The 17,730-nt window shown below is 40.0% G+C and overlaps 1 protein-coding gene across 4 annotated transcripts in view; it reads left to right on the top strand.

Moving 5' to 3' along the window:
- Positions 1–17,730, top strand: part of MEIS1 (Meis homeobox 1) — a 136,376-nt gene that overhangs the window by 93,634 nt on the left and 25,012 nt on the right. The window lies entirely within an intron of this gene.

The following is a 17,730-nucleotide window of genomic DNA, read 5'->3' as shown; positions in this document are numbered from 1 at the left end:
ATAAAAGGACTTTCATGGTGCAGTTGAGAATACATGTAGAAATAGCACAAGACACCAAACTGTGAACAAGGGCTGGCTAGACTTTTAATAGGTACATTTCATAATCAACCTGCTTTTCACATGTTAAAATTAAGGCAAAATAATGAAGTTTTAGTGGCTTTCCACAGGAAAAAATAATTGCATTTTCTATTCCTTAAAAATTCGTATCATGGGGCAAATTCATTGAGCTGCAATCTGAACTACTTAAGTTCCTACTATCATGTATATGTTGGTGAACCTGAATTCGCATTAAAAGTTTTATCTCAGTTTTGGAGGAAGTTATCATGCAATTACTGTACATTATCTTTCGGTGCCGGTTGTATGAGAAGTTTGCAAACTTGTTATTGATAACCTTTGAACGTGAGTTCAACAAAAACCATGCAAATGCAGCTGTCTGCTAAGATAAAAAATTTTTTTTCTTAGCATGATATATGAGAAAAGGGGGATTTTAAATTTAACTACAACAAATTAACACAATATTTTAAAAAACTTGAGGAACTGTAAAGGTTAACAAGTAAAATGATCTCAGGTATGCTTTTTAAATCATTCCTCTGCCAGGGTCCTGATTTTTAATAGTGGGCAGGAGGGGTGGCTGGCTTGAGAAGACTCCTTTAGATTCACGTGTTGAAGCTGAATTGATCTTGACGTTGCTCCAGAACAGTCTACTGTTGTCATTTGGGTTTGATGGTAAATGATATACACCTGGTTTTATGAACTAAAACGTCCCCCCACACATAATGAGCAGCTCGTTGTCATATATAAAGAACAGGTGGCTGAGTGTGATCGGCTAGTCACAGACGACTCATGTGAAGTGTTGCTGTTTAAATAGAAAGGACTACTGCCATGCAGACATACTGAAAGGAAGATAGATAGATAGATAGATACATACATACATACATACATAGATGGATAGATAGATAGATAGATGGCTCATTGGTTTTTCAAATATGTTTTAGGAAAAGAACTAAAATTAAATCTCCTATGCAGTACTGCAAGGCAATGTCATGACAGTGTTGGAAAGCCAACTCCCAGTAGCTGGTTTACGGCGGGCATCTCTGCCCTTGTCTTCGGGATTACCAGAGCGCCACGTGTGCAGTTACACAATGCATAAAGGCGTGGGTCATTTCTAGGACAGATAATTGAACATTAATACTCGCTGACATTGTCGAAGGAATGATATGTCAACCTGACAGGGCCTCTGTGCTTACATCTGCTGATTGGCTGCAGACGAAGGCTCTGTGTCAGGATCAGACCCCAGGCCTGACTGCAGCAGGGCCAAGGATGACGCAGCCATTAATCATGAGCTGCCATCTTGGGCCAAGAGAGTGTCTGTAAAATCACTCCACATCCTTTGTGTGGCTGGCAAGTTGCATCTGTTGTATTCTAGAGTTTGAAGGTACGGCTCTCAGTAAAAAGAAACACCACTTCAGACTTGTGGTTTGTGTCATCTCACCTGAATTTTTAGTGAGCCAAAGGCCTTTTTCCCTCTCTCCCTTCCCTTTCCCTCTCTCCCTTCCCTTTCCCTCCCTCTCTCCCTCCCTCCCTCCCTTCGTCTTTCTTTTTCCCTTTCTTTTTCTTTCTTTCTTTCTTTCTTTCTTTCTTTCTTTCTTTCTTTCTTTCTTTCTTTCTTTCTCTCTTTCCCTCTCTCTTTCTTTCTTTCTTTTCTGAAACTAGCTAGACATTCTGAATAAATGGGCAAGTTTTAGGGGCTGTAACAGGGAGGTTCTGAGATGGCATGTCTTTTGTTCCCATGGGAACTGATTTTGATGAGTTCCTGGCTTCCTGATTCACCGTAGATATTCAGTGTAATGAAGAAATCAAACGAGAATTAAACTGAAGTTACTTGCTCTGATTTATTTTTTTGATTCTCAACAAAATATTAAACCCTGTAGGCAGATTTCTGAACAGAGGGAAAGGTTTATGCAATTATTTTCTTATCCCCCGAAATCATATGAACAGCACTTTCCTGCCTCATTTATAATAAATCTTTAGTGAGTTAATCCTATTGCTCCAGTAATTCCATAGCTGACGCTTTACTGAACATGTAGCCATTCAGAGGAAAGAAAAGGAACAATCACAAGACCTCTGACACTCATCCCTTCTCAAAATCGGGGTACTCTGGTGGTGGTTACTCTGTGTAGGTTTCCCTGCATAAAATGGGATGAAATAGGGCTCCTGAGAGCAGCCATTATCACATATTGGTTAACATCACAGATTTTTTAAATCCCAGTTGCATTGGAGCCATGAAAAAAAGAAAGCTTTCATCTGTAAAATCTTGTTTCCCTTTGTTATTAAAATAAATGAAGCCATTAAGCAAAATATACGCATATAATAGTGGAGTTCATCATTTGGCATCATCAAAATGACGGAATTTTGCATTTTTAAGAAATCTGGGCTTCCATCTTAGAAGGTTTGATGTAAGGTGCAAATCCAAATATGCCAGAGGCTTCTGAAACTTTATGCCGTATTACATACATTTTTCTCTTCAGTTTGCTTATTTATATGCTTATCTGAACCAACAAAAAGTAGAATTCTGTCTAAGAAGGCTTAGAAAAAAGGACAGCACTCCCCTGCCAGAATCCTGTGACCAAGTGAATTAATTGTAACTATCGATGAGCTCCTATCGTGAATGTGTTGGAATCGAAATAATTTCCAGATACTTTATTTCCAAAGGTTTGTTTTTAATTACAGTGGCATTTGGTTGGCATGCAAGGGTGAGTTCTCACTCTTGATCTATCCTAGCTGGAGCCCAGGCCAAAAGATTCTCTGCTCCCTTTTCTCGAGAGCACAGTTTTCTGCCAAATGTGGCACTCGTCCCCTGCCAAGGAAGGTGGGCGAATTGCCACTTCTGACTCCCGGCCACCAAAAGACAAAGGCTCTCAACATCCCGAAGTCCAGTGAGCCAGAATGGACCTCACACCTTGAAGGTTTCAGATTATTGATTTCTTTTCCCCTATAGACTTCATAATATGGAGTATTTTCTCGGTGCCTCGGTCTGTCCCTGAGGGTGATTTAGGCACTTACAGGAGTGTGTGAATCCTTGCAGGCCACTGGAGGGTCATTCAAGTGTCCTTACTCATCTGTCTGAGGCCTGAGCACATCCACACTGTCTCACCTTCTACATCTTGCTTTTTTAGTGTTTTCTTTCTTACACTCTTTTAGTACAAACGTAGTCATTATTTATCTATTCTGTGAAGCTCAGGTAAATTCAGGAGGGATTGTAGCTGAATATAAAACATCTGATAGGGAAAACAGAACCTCCCTTTCTTTGAGCAGGACCAGCTATATGATTTGTGGAGAACGCATACATCCTCCATATAAACTGTGCAAACTGAAAATGCAGGGCTTCTAAAAAATTTTTTTGAAGAATTTCAAGATGGCGACATCAGCAAATGAAACCAGGCGTGGGGCTGTTCTGTGTGGGGTGCCCCGTGTGACTGCCTGTGTAGCTGCCCCTTCTTTAGATATCCTGGAAGTGATTGTCTAAATAAAGAGAATTATAAGAAAACATTAAAACCTAATTTAAACACTAGAAAAATAAATGACAAGAATTACCTAGTCAAACCCTCTTCCTTACAAACTGTGAAAAAAAAATATAAATGTATATAGTATGTTTAGTTAGATTAGCCCATCCTTGTGAGTCATCTCAGATTCAGTTACTATTTACTAAGCCCTCCATCCAGGCCAGCCACTATGCCAAGCAATTTTTTTTTTTTTTTTTGCGGTACGCGGGCCTCTTGCTGTTGTGGCCTCTCCCGTCGCGGAGCACAGGCTCCGGACGCGCAGGCCCAGCGGCCATGGCTCACGGGCCCAGCCGCTCCGCGGCATGTGGGATCTTCCCGGACCGGGGCACGAACCCGCGTCCCCTGCGTCGGCAGGCGGACTCTCAACCACTGCGCCACGAGGGAAGCCCCATATGCCAAGCAATTTAATATGTGTTGTCTCATTTGACCCCCGTGGTTCTGTCATCCTCATTTTCACTGATGAGGAAGCTGAGGCTCAGAAGACTGAAATGCCTTGATCAAGGCCACACAGTCGATGTGGGTTCTGGGACTTGAGCTCCAGTTATCTAGCTCAGTTGGTACACCTAACGGCACCTCTTGAAACCAATAACTCTTAAAATGTTTTCCTTTAGATATGCTATTTGTCAATGTGTAACCACATCACTGGAGCGGAAACGGACTTAATGACCACTTTCCTGACCTACACAGGTTGATGAGTCTCCACACATGCCCAGGTTCTCCTAGGAAGTGACTTAGGAGGGGGGAAAATTAGGCCCCTTGTATATGTTATTAGCAAACTCATGTCACACATGAAATGGCAAAGAAAGACACATTAAATAAAACAAAACTAAGTCTAGTTGTGTCAAAGAAACAAACTACCCGGTCATTCGGTAACAATAGTTCTTTCCCAAAGCCAGTTGTAGAAGGGACCAATGCCATTATTTAAGACCTTCTAGCATTACTACTTAGGTTACTTATGTAAGTTTTGTTAGGAATGATGGCAGCCAGTTTGAAAGATGTTCTGTTTTATCTGGTTTTAGTCTGAGTTTTTTGTTTCACCCTTTGTGTATAGAGCAGTGCACATTTACACAGTAAAACAGAGGCTGGGCTCACCAACTCACGGTAGCTTTCTGAAGGACGTGGCTACAGCTCTTTATTTTATCATCAAAAGATAAACTTTGAGCTTCAGAAGAGTGTAAAAGTAGGAGGCCTGGGCTCCAGGCCTATGAGCCACAACTTCCTAACCTCATAATCTGCCATGTGTCCACTCTGAGTTTTGTTTTTTCTCCTATAGAATGGAGGCAACATTACCTGTCCTTCCAACTTGGCCAAGTAGTTGTAAGGCTCAAATTTCATAAAATATAATAAAAGCTCTTTGAAAATGTAAAGTGTTATACAAATATAAAGGATATAAAAGATCACCCAACTCAAACTCTTAAAAAAAAAAGCCTCAAACTAGCCAAGTTAACTTTTTTAAATTCTTTTGCAGATTATATTCCATTATAGGTTATTACAGGATATTGGGTATAATTTCCTATGCTATACAGTAAATCCTTGTTTCTTATCTATTTTATGTATAGAAGTTTGTATCTGTTCATTCCATACTCCTAATTTGTCCCTCCCCCCCCCTCCTTTTTGGTAACTGTAAGTTTGTTTTCTATGTCTGTGAGTATTTTTCTATTTTGTATATAGATTTATTTGTATTATTTTTTAGATTCCACACATAAGTGATATCATATAGTATATTTGTCTTTCTCTGTCTGACTTATTTCACTAAGTATAATACTCTCTAGGTCCACCCATGTTGCTGCAAATGGCATATTTCATTCTTTTTTCTGGCTGAGTAATATTCTGTTATGTATATATTCCACATCTTCTTAAGATTGTCTGTTGATGGGCAGTTGGGTTGCTTCCATGTCTTGGCTGTTGTAAATAGTGCTGCTGTGAACACTGGGGTGCACGTATCTTTTTGAATTAGAGTTTTCATTTTTTCTGGATATAGTCCCCAGAGTGGAATTGCTGGATTGTATGGTACTTCCATTTTTAGTTTTTTAATGAACCTCCATACTGTTTTCCATAGTGGCTGTCCCAATTGACATTCCAAGTTAACTTTGAATACCTTTATTTCTGCCACCTTTATCTTGTCATCTTGTTGATGACAGGTCCCACTCTTTTTCTTACTCATCTAAGATGTTCTAGGAACATCTTAGAGCTCTGTGGGAATGCCACAGAAAAACGCCCACAGCCCTGTGAGCATTTCCCTGTCCAGTTAGACTGGACGACTGAGAAAGCATAATTTGGGAAACAAATACTGGGGATCTGCCCAAATTTTGACTAAGACTCTTCCTTCTTCTATAATCCACTCTGGAGACAGACAGTGAATTCGCATCAATAAATGCTTTGGGGAGTTAAAAAGGGTTTGCTTAAGAAGGTTCATAAAGATAAAGGTAATCTTATTACTAAGACAATTTAAAGTTGTTAGGTTTTTTTTTTTTTCTTAAAGGGAAATTCTCTTTAGTTTGATTGCAAGATAAGGGTTTTGTTGTTAACCAAGATAAAATATAGTGCTGAATAATCTCTTAAAAATTGAAGTGTATGTTACAGAGAATAGAGATAATTAAAGAGCTTAGACTACAATGGGTAAAGGGAAGAGAATTTTCATGAAAATTAGCTAAGTAAAGGTAAATTGTGTTTGAATTTTAACTTCAGATCTGGGTGCTCTGCTGTTTGGCATACGCTGAGTTGATAATGCCCATGTGTTAAAGAATTCTGGTTGTTTCTTTGCCTCTCTCACAGCTTATAAAAATGCAAGCAGACCCACCTAATGAATATTAATAGGAATGATGTGTCGATAACACATAAACCCCCTGGATCTGTGGACTTTGGATGGAGTAGTCAGAAAGGATTTCTGTGGCTTTATTTAATACCAAATTTACATACTTTTAAAGAATAAACATCATCTTAATATTTTAATATCAGTATTCCAAAGTGGAGATTTTAGTGAAATAAAAAGCTTAATTTTCTTTCCCTGAACATTATATTCACCAAGGTCTGCATTTTAAGAGACAGGAAACTGTTAGCTAAAAAAGAAATTAACTTAATCCCCCTTCATTAAGTTCCAGTCTTTTTTTTGTTACTTAGAGACAAGTAATAATTATATCCACAGCAATGCAAAGCATGTTTTACACTTCTGTTATACAAAAGAACTGCAGTTGTTAAGGTGACAGCAAAAGAAAATGAGAACATTGATAAATACTGATACATTTTTTTTTCCTGAAATCTTCTCTGACTCTTGAAAGTAAATTTCCCTCAGGTGCCTGAGCAGCATTTTAATTCATTAACAGCAGAAATCTACACGTGATCTTAGAAAATGTCAATCAAGTAGCTAAACAATATTTTCCCAGCTAAGGTTATAAACATGACAGCTAAGTGGGTGGAAGAGATCTCAAATGACTGTACATCCCAGTTCTTTCAGAAAGCCCAAAAGGTGGGCATTTTGTTTTCAAATTGGTATTTTTTTTGGATGGAACTTTCAGCAAGTACACAGTAAATCTCAGCGGTGTATATTATTTAAAGCATATACTCTCTCTCTCTTTGGCATTGTGAAAAGACATTTTCAATTTTAGCCTTACAAAAGGGGGAAATCATTAAAATGTCGTTTGTATCGCTTCATTCCGTTATTTGTCATCTTTATGGCTGTTCTGTAGTTTTCACGGCACCTTTAATGGTAAGCTTGGTCAGGAGAGGTGAGCAGGAATGTGCGTAGACTTGGCTGCGGGTGCCGCTGACAGTGTCTGCTAGCTGGGCTTCAATCCATGTCCCTGTAGATTTTAACGTCCCCACAGACTGCTGGCAGCCTGCTTCCAGCTGTGGCAGGCATGATGCAGTGAATTGCTTTTGAATGTTCTTTACTCAAATAGGCAGTAATTACAAGCTTAAAGAGGTTTAGTGGTCCAGTAAACTACATAATCACCCCTGAATTAGCCTGGGCTCATCAGTCGCAGTCCAGCAAGCTCGAGTCTGCTGTTTGTATGCAGCCTTGATCACATAGCAACCTGATCAGCAGGTGTGGAACAGCCAGAGTCCCCCATAAACACAACTGTCTACTGGGGACAATGATCTCTAATGAGATGAGGCTACACCAGCACTGTAATTTAAGTGGGAAAATTAGCACTAGAGAATGAGTACCAGTTCCAGGGGTCTTTAGTCATATTGGGAGCAGCATGAATTCTCCCTCTCTCTCTCCCTGGCTCTCGCTTTTCTCTCTCTCAAAACATCTTCTCACCAAGTGTACTGGTTTTGCTTCTCACTTATGGAGACTTTATTCTTTTTACAAGGGTTTTTCCTCAATATTTAATGCTGGACAGGGTGTCTGTAAAGGCAGTAATGATAACTGTCAACAGTCTCATTCCAAATGGTACCACTGTATTTCATCTTCCTTGTCTTTTCTCTTCATGGCTTCAAAACCCTTTCGCTTTGGTTTTTAAAGTGGAAAAGTGTTCTACAGGTTGGGGATAGGTCTCCTTTTAGCTGGCACGCTCTCAGCAAGAGCGGAGATGAGCTGTATGTAGTTTGGAAAAGATCCTCACTTTATTGGAGTTTATTGTATAAACTGGTCATGAACTTTCTTTTCAGAAAAGTGGTCCAGGATGGTGTGCTATGGTTTTGTTTTATTGCTACAGTGAAATTCTTGGGGGAGAGCCTGTATGTCGAAACAGTAGTCTCCTCTATTCTTTCTTCAGTCCTGTAAGATGGAGAACTTGAATTTTATTACATTGCAATTGGAGAGTGGGAAGGGAACTTTTGCAAGAAATAAACCCAACAACAACATAGAGCGGATTTGGGAGAAACTTCGGGGGAAATTATACATGCTAAAAAAAGATAAACAGAATAACACAGGGATGAAGAACGTGGGCTGCAGAACTAGGTTTCTTAGGGTCAAATCCCAGCTTCATCCTATTTGTGAGTAACTTAGACTCTGTGCCTCGGTTTCCCCATCTGTAACATCAGGGTAAAAACACTGATCTCATAGGCTTGTTATAAGTATTAAACAAGTGAATACTGGTAAAGCACTGAGAACATTGCCTGATGTAGAGCAAACATTATAAAAATGTCAGTTAAATAAAGTAAATAAAATCTGTACTGCTTTTGGGATTTGTAGAACTGAGCGAGGAGGATGAACAATTGTTAAAATGGGGCTGCTAGTTTTCTGATGTTTATCTGAAGTCATTGACTTATAAATGCTGGTTCAGGCATTTTGGGCGTCTCTAACTTCCATAGCACTCATTCATTCATACAACAGATATTTATTGGGCGCAGAACTGGGCTAGTTGCCTTGTAAATGGCAATAGCATTCCTGTGTTTTTATTAGTATTCTACTAAAATGAAATGGTTCCAAATGTAATTTAACTCATATTTGATTAAGAATCACAAACAAAATGAAAGTAATTGGTAGAAAAACACACAACAATTAATTTCAAAGCAGACAATTTAAGGCATATTGTAATGCAGGTGGATGGAAGAACAGGCATTTGTTTCTATGACCCTTAAAGAGTGTTCTCATATATAACCTACCATCATTCTTGTGTTTATAAGCAACACTAGAAGAATGAATAAAATGATGGATGTATTAGTTTCCATTGAGTTTTGTATCTTGTAGCAGAATTTCCTATTGCTTCCATTAACAGAACTGAGTTGTAGACACATACACATTAAGATAATAGCTTCTTCATAAAATGAGTAGTAATCATCATCTATATATTCATGATTAACTCATCAGGAATGAGTGGGATTGCTCCACCCATCATTTAGAAAACAAAATAATTTGGAAGTGAATTTTCTCAACTTCTATGTTATCACCAAGTTTCAAATCCCAGCTCTATTACTTACAAGCTTGTGTGAACGTGAGAAAGTAATTTGTCCTTTCTATGCTCAAGTTTCTTCATCTGTCAAATGGGTATAATATATGAGCCTCCCTCGTAAAGTTTTTGTGAGGATTAAATGAGGTAATGCATGTGAAGGATTTGGAACAATGCCTGGTACATCCTCACTTCTTAATACGTGGTACCATTACTACTTCTATCACTCTTACTAATACTAGAAAGCTGCTATTAATAAAGTCCCTTTGGGGCTTCCCTGGTGGCGCAGTGGTTGAGAGTCCGGCTGCCGATGCAGGGGACACGGGTTCGTGCCCCGGTCCGGGAAGATCCCACATGCCGCGGAGCGGCTGGGGGCCCGTGAGCCATGGCCGTTGAGCCTGCGCGTCCGGAGACTGTGCTCCGCAACGGGAAGGGCCACAGCAGTGAGAGGCCCGCATACCGAAAAAAACCAAAAAAACAAAAACAAAAAAATAATAAAGTCCCTTTGTATAGTCGCTGGAGGGAGAATGTGGGGAAAGGTCCTGGTGAACTAACTTTCACCTCACAGCTCCATCCCTGCCCCTTGATATTTGCCTGCAGGGCAGAAGCTGTGGGGATGCAGCGGAGGAGAGGAAAGCAGCAACTTTTTCTGGATCGAGGCTATTGAAACTGCAGAGAAACATTCAGTCACCTCTCACCACAATGGATAACTTTGTTCATGTTCCATTAGAATATGTTTTTGGTTTTAAAATGTTTACCTTAAAAAAGGGAATGGAGAAATGGGAAAGAAACATCAGTGGAAGGGTAGCCAAGTAGAGAAACTCGGGGGAGGGCAGACCTGGCTCCAGAACTAAGTAGCTGTGAGCCTTTGTTCATGTTTTGGGACCTAGCCAAGCCTCAGCTTCCTCATCTATAAAATGGAGCTAAGCATAGCCCGTACTCATGGGGGTCACCAAGAGTACTTGCGATAATGCATGTAATGCATATGTCCTACTGACAAACAGTAAGAGTTCAAATGAGCTATTACTTAAAATGATTTGAAAAGGACACAAAAGTGAAGCGTGGCCCCTATTCCCACCCCCACTCTCATCCTCCTACTCCTCTTACCCTGTTTTTCTTATTGGCCTTTATGTGTTTCCTTTTATAGCCGTGGTTTCCTACTAAGAGAATCAATATTCAGGGAGTTCATTAATCATCATAACTGTTCAAAATAATTTTAGCACTCTTCATGAATTTTAATACTTTTAGGAGGCGGATATAAGTAATTGCTAATTTAGAGTCTAAATTTTATGTCTTTAATGCATATATTTTAAAATACTCCTGGAACATATCTATAGCTACTGAAGAATACATCTAAACATAGTTATTATAATGGAATTGCAAGCAACTTAAAAAAAAAAATCCCCAATACAAAGGACTATGAAATCCCTTAATGTAGTATGTTTTTTTCTATTTAGTGCTTTTATTTTATATTTAATTAATATTTACAAGAAATTAAAAGATCAGATAGGTAAGACAGGCGAGGCATTGTAGTATTAGCCTCTTATAATTAACTATAAAACAACGTTTTCAGTGCTGTGTATTGTATAGTCTCATTAGTGCAAAAGTGAAGACTGTTACGAAATGCTAGCCAGTGTTCAATTTTTCCTTTCACACTTATGTCATTTTCACGTGATAAGATCAAGTTTAGAGATTCCCGCCTGACCTTCCTGCTTGCACACCTCTACTAGCAACTCCTTATAACTGCTGCTGGATAGACAAGAAATCAAATCTGAGGGCTTGTCTGGAAAATGGCTTGACTAGGCTTCAGAAAAAGCCAGTGCTGAACAGTCAACGGAGCACATTTAGTTTGAGCAACTGGGCAATCTAGGAGCGTTGGTGGAGAATTAAGAAAAGAGGTTGAAATCCTGTGACTTCGCTGATGATGCTCCAAACATTTTTGGCTTCTTAGCCGTACAGACCTCACCGTTCTTCTTTTGATTCCAGCCTGTGTGAGGATGCAGGGCTCAACTGCTATGCATTCAGGCTATGCTCTTCCACTGCACCGTACACTGCTTTTGTAATGCAAATGAGAGGCACAAAGTGTCTCTTTGATAATGTGCAGTCAGAAGACAAAAAAGCATTCACTGAAACAGTAAAACTAATTCATAAAGCTGAAAGACAATAGCGAAGCATTATGGATTTTTTTAAAGGAAAAAAGTATCCTAGATCAATGTAATTGTCACAGTGTAAGCTATTCATAGTCAATGCACAAGGGGAAAATGGCTGCAAGTTTATTTAAAGTGGCAGAAGTTTTTACAGGCAAAAAGAAATTCACGTTAAACAAATATAAATATATTTGGTTAATAGGCTTCTGCTTCTGCTCTTAGAGGTCACATATATAGCTGGTTATTTTAATTTAGACAGATCCACAATATTCCCTTAGTGACAAAAACTCAGTAGAAGTTTTAAAAGAACACAGAGATCCAATGGTTAAGAGCCATATGGTAGATTTTTTTCTTCTTCTTTAAAGGGAGTACCTCTCCATCACATACCAGAGTTTAGCTCAAGGTCAATTTATATTAATGCATTAAACTTTGCTGTGGAGGAGGCAAAGGGCTGGAGGAAAAAGGATAAAAGAAGTTCCGAAATTGTTCTTCCAGCATATTCAGCCAGGCAACAGAACATTGCCTTGATAAGGGTGATATTGGACAGTTGCCATAATTCCTCCTGTTAGATCAGCTCTCCCGGTACCTATTCCCATACCTTTTAAAGTATAGCATGTAACATTTTGCTTGAAAATTGCTTCCACCTCTATTGCTTTGTTATAGCTGTTTTGCAGTTTCGGTGGAGAGGCAGTTCTGTGTCACAAGAAATTACTAATCTGAGGCTTGAGAAGGGGCAGCGTAGCTTTCCATTATCTCACCAGTGAGCTCTGTACAGGATTATTTTCAAAATTTCTGTTGCCATTACAATGAGCTGTTAGAGTGGGCAAGGCAGAGAGGGAGGGACCATTATTGAAACTTGGTTACCAGGGTAGATAAGATAAAGTTCATCACTGTCTTGGCATCCACGTTTGCAGTCAGGGGTGGAAAATTTGATGAAAGGGGTACATTTGGTCAAGGATATCATTCAGATAGAAGGTTGGACATTTTCCATCTGTGTGTGCTGAAGAGTTTCTCTTTTCCTATTAATGCTCATCTGAAAGAGTGGGTTTGACTGTTTACAGAAATAAGTTTTCTTCCAATGTATTGTAAATTTGTAAATACCAGATAACCAGCATCAGAAACCCCCTCCCGTCCCCATCTCAAGATATAAGATTGGAATTGGGCAGAGATACCTTTCTTTAGAAAGTTGCCATTTTCTTTCTGTCACTTCCTATTCTCTCTGGCTGGTGAAAGGACCGTTCAGACTTAATTTTTATGTAAGCTAATTTTAGATTTTTTTAAAATTTTATTTTTGGCTGTGTTGGGTCTTTGTTGCTGCGTGCGGGCTTTCTCTAGATGCGGCGAGTGGGGGCTACTCTTCGTTGCGGTGCAAGGGCTTCTTACTGCAGTGGCTTCTCTCGTTGCGGAGCACAGGCTCTAGGTGCGCGGGCTTCAGCAGTTGCAGCACGCCGGCTCAGTAGTTGTGGCACATGGGCTTAGTTGCTCCGCAGCATGTGGGATCTTCCCCAGCACTAGCAGGTAGATTCTTAACCACTGTGCCACCAGGGAAGTCCTCGATTTTTTTTTTTTTTTTTTTTGAGACAACCTCTATTTCCGTTACACAGTACACATACTCTAGGGATCATTTTATTCTTTGATGGGGTTATTGAGCCATCACTGCTATCCGAGGTCATTATTAGAAGTCACACTGCAGATCTAGAAACACAGGAAGAGTGGCACGCAGGGTCTGTTTCAGCAAGAGACTGGGAAGAAGTCAGGGTGTTGCTTATTGAAATCAGAATGATCATTTTGTGAGTTCTCGCCTTTAGCTCGGGTTCCACTGCCCAAGCCACCCGTTTTCCCTTTGAGTCTAGCAGCTCTTCTCTCCCCGGCGAAGCCCACCTAATACATGTGTGCAGGTTTAATGTTGGAAGGGAGGGTCAGCTTTACCCATACATAATCACTGTTTTATGGCTTTCACTCATTCCTGAGGTGTTAATGCAGATCAAATGGGAAACACTCGAGAAAGAAGCCTTGCAGCTACTGCACTGCCTGGCTCTCTCCGGTCTCAATCGTTAGTTCTTATTGTAAGATCTAAAGGTAATTTTGTTTACTCTCTTAATGCTTTGCCGTTCTCCCAGTGGCCCTTACCTATCCTTTCTCAAATTCCCATCTTGATCAATTGTTTGCAAATAATTAAGCTTTTAAGAGATAATGGCAGGAAGCTAATGTACACAACAAAGACGAGGTCTCCTGTCACTGTCTATTGGACTGTGGTCAAATTTGCTTTGATATCCCATAGTGATTAGGTTGATTGGTATATCTGGCAAGTGCAATCCCTCTTTCCTTCACAAGAACCTACTGATCTCTCTTAAACCGGTGTCCTTGCCGCTTAGATGCCATAATAGCAGAGGTGTTCAGGAAAATGGCAAGGGAGACCTAGCCCTGTGGTTGCAACGGTTTGGAATGAATTTTCCGTTTTCTTCCTAACATGGCACTCGTCTTTCTCTCTTTTGTAAAATGACATCTACCTTTGCCCTTCTCTTGGCCTCACTAGCCCTGTGGGCGGAAGGCAACCTGGGCTTTGAATGTTTTCACAGCAGCCTTGCCTGTGGCATGTTGGGTTTTTGTCAAGTCATTTTTATTTTTTTAGGTCTACAAAGGAATAACTCATACTGTCCACAAAAAGCTTATCTAGGAAAGATGCATAGGATTTAAGATAGTTAAACATATTGGATTTCAGTTAAAAAGCCTACTTCTTTGTGCATTTTTGACTGACTGTGGATTAACTACCTGATGTTGTGGCTTTCATGTGATTCTAGCAATTACAGAATTTTTTGGGGGGGGGAATTGAAAGTTTGTGGGAAACCAGGTTCAAGGACTATGAAAAAAAGAAAACTATCCAGTCGGTCTACCACAGACAGAGGTTTAGGAGTTTTGTTGATACCTTTTGCCCCCTTAACAATGACCAGATTATTGTGACATTTAATTTCATCCAGGCTCATTCATTTCTATTAAAAAAAATATATCCTGAACAACTGAAAATTGTTTAATGGAGACAGAGTGCTGGGTCTCCATAGCTTGAGGCTGCCTGGCAATCATGCTGCATGAAATTAGGCACAGTTTGTTCCAATTACTTAAAATCAGATCACATGAAAAGTGACAGAGAAAAAAAACGGTTAGAACTTTCTCATTTTATGATATTTAAATTCTGAAATCAGAAACTGCATGATGTAAAGAAACAACCTAAACTTGCACTGACAATTTGCAGGCCATAGATTGCTCTTTGAAGCTATAATGATTCAGGTAATTTTAATGATCCAAAGAGAATTTTCCTGACACCCTTTGCATAAATAAAATGTGAATTCCACTTGCTCTCTAAGAATGCATGTAAAACTTGCTCACAAACAGGCATGCAAAAATACTCTCGAAAACACAGCACAAATAAATGACTGTGACAATTCTCCATTTTCAAAGTAACTAAAGGTAAATGGCATAAATATTAATTTTTATCCAGTTCTGGTCATAATATTAAGACACAACTAACAAGACAGGGCAAAAGGTGTTGCCATCCAGCTGTAGGGAAGAGGGACCACTGACGTATTTATTAATTCAATTGAAAAGCACTGAAAGAGATTTCCAGAGGACCTGCAAAACTGTAAGCAAATCATATTACAGAAGATGTTATAGATTGGAAATGACTTGTGTACATCAGTGTACAGCTTTATATAGCAAATAGTGCCAACAGCTAGATGCTAAAATTTGCATATTTCAAAGTCAGGCTTTTATTACTCAAGAATTGCTAGCCTGGCTAACCTCCAGATGATAAAATCGAGAAGTTGTCCCTTTTTCAAAGGCTCAGAGTTAGTGAATGGCAGCATAATTTATACAGTCTAAACGGGTCATATGTAACTTTGTGCAATTCTTCAACTAGTATAGACATAGAACTACTATATATGAAACCATAATTCAGTTCAGAGGATAAAAGATTCATTTGGTTTGTATTGTGTGGCAAACCTTCATGAAGTGGGAGTCATGTTTTAAACCGTAGGGCAGTGTATTGCTTTTAGGTCAGTATCCAATTGTGAGATTTTGCCTGTGATGACTGGCATAATGGTGAGCAGGGTGATTGTCACCTATGATCTCTGCCGATTATGGAGGTGATATACTTTCATTTGAAAAGAGTGGGTAGACATCACTTTTAGGAATGAAGTAAGGAAAGTCGTGTTGTGGATCTCAAATTGGATTGTTTGTACTTCCTGTGGGCTTTAAAAAATTTTTTTTATCATACATTTTCCTTTTTTTTTTTGCGGTACGCGGACCTCTCACTGTTGTGGCCTCTCCCGTTGCGGAGCACACGCTCTGGACGCGCAGGCTCAGCGGCCATGGCTCACAGGCCCAGCAGCTCCGTGGCATGTGGGATCGTCCCAGACCGGGGCACGAACCCGTGTCCCCTGCATCGGCAGCCGGACTCTCAACCACTGCGCCACCAGGGAAGCCCTATTATACATTTTGATGTTGCATCTGAGTGGAGAGTATCTGTGTATCGTGGCAAGTCAGAGCCATTCCTTTGTTCCACTGGTATTTACTGGTTTTCTTTATGTGCAGGTCTGGGCTTTAAGGATGGTGAACGAGAAAGGCGAGGGTGTTAGAGATGCTAAATGAGTGAGAAGGGACGCATGACCAAGGAAAGAAATAATCAGAATGGGTGTTTCATTGAGTGATGCTTGCTATTAGACAAAAAGGGGAAAAACTGGTGTGAGAGTGATAAGGTGGTCTGGTGGAGAGTTGGGAGGGTAAGGCTTGACAATTGAGCTGAGACCTGACAGTTACCTTGGAGCAGGAGCCTGAGGGTAGGGACCAGCTTGGGGTGTTGGAAGAACACACCAAGTGGCTGGACAGAGGGGTGCGGTGGGGTGAGAAGAGGATGCCCGTCTGGGAAGTGGGCAGGGCTGGGTGGGTGGTGGCACGCACTGCTGGGCAAGGTGAGCGGTCTGGAGGTTTTTGAGGCGGGACAGGGATGGAGATTATGAAAGGCGTTTGCCTTATCCTTCTGTCATGATGAGGCTTAGACACTGGATGGGAAGCAGGAAGTGTCCCTAGGTCGTGTCACTGCGGACTGTGCCTTCCCCTGGCCAGTTTCCTCACCAGTAAAACATGAGGGACAATAGATTCTATTTATGTCCCTCAAAGGGATATAATGGGGATTAATTACCATTCTGTCTGTAATATACTTGGAGCTCTTTAGAGAGAGGCACTATATTCCGTGAAAGCAAAGCCTTATTCTAACTGTGTATTTATTGATTAAGTGACAATCAAGACACAATGCTTATGGGAAAAATGGCTACATCTCTGCTCTCCACAAATCGAATCCCATGTGTATAGATACAGAACATATTTAAACTTATATGTAAGAGCATTGAAGTGGTCATTAACGAGCCTTCTTAGCATCTAATCAGACATTATTAATAAGATTGAAAGCTATGTTAATTAGCATTAAATAGACCAGAATTTAGTTTCCGATGGCACATATCGTTAAATGGAGAGTTGGGGGTGCCCTTTCCCATTCATAAAGAGAATAGAAGGTTGACTATCAGAACAATTATTATCTTGGGAGAATTTATTGGGGTGCAGTGTTTCAAAGTAGCCCATGTCACCAATGGATGGAAACCATGTCCTCAGCTCCTCTCCCAGGCTTTAGAAATGTATATTTCAAACTTAGATATAGTTGACTATTAAACAGAAAGTATCTTGCCAAAACTAATCTTAGTAGAATTCTAAACATCTTACAAGAAGGTATAGATTTCATTTTATTATCTAATCCTGTAATTTTTTTTATCCACTCTAACTCCTGAGGCTTTTTCTTCGCATGCAACGTGTGCTGGTCTTTGACCTTATATTGGCCTGTGTTCAGAATCCCAGCATACGTTGACATTCAGATAGGGAAACCAACTTTGGTAGAATTTCATTTGTTTGTGCTTTGCAGAAGAGCTAAAATGAATAGTGTGTGTGTGTGTTTTTTTTTAAATACACCCACTTTAATTTTGATATTTGCGTCCAGCAACGTGGTGTTTTGGGAGGAGAATATCATGTTAACAAGGTGCTTAACTCCTGGGGACCTGAGCTGAGCTTGTTGGTCCAAATGATTCAGCTTTAAAAATCTGTGGTTCTAGAAAATATCACGTCAAGGTGGTACACTTTTGT

The sequence above is a fragment of the Tursiops truncatus genome, chromosome 14 (genome assembly GCF_011762595.2).
Source record: "Tursiops truncatus isolate mTurTru1 chromosome 14, mTurTru1.mat.Y, whole genome shotgun sequence".
Taxonomy (NCBI): domain Eukaryota; kingdom Metazoa; phylum Chordata; class Mammalia; order Artiodactyla; family Delphinidae; genus Tursiops; species Tursiops truncatus.
This window is presented reverse-complemented; position numbering and strand designations above follow the sequence as displayed.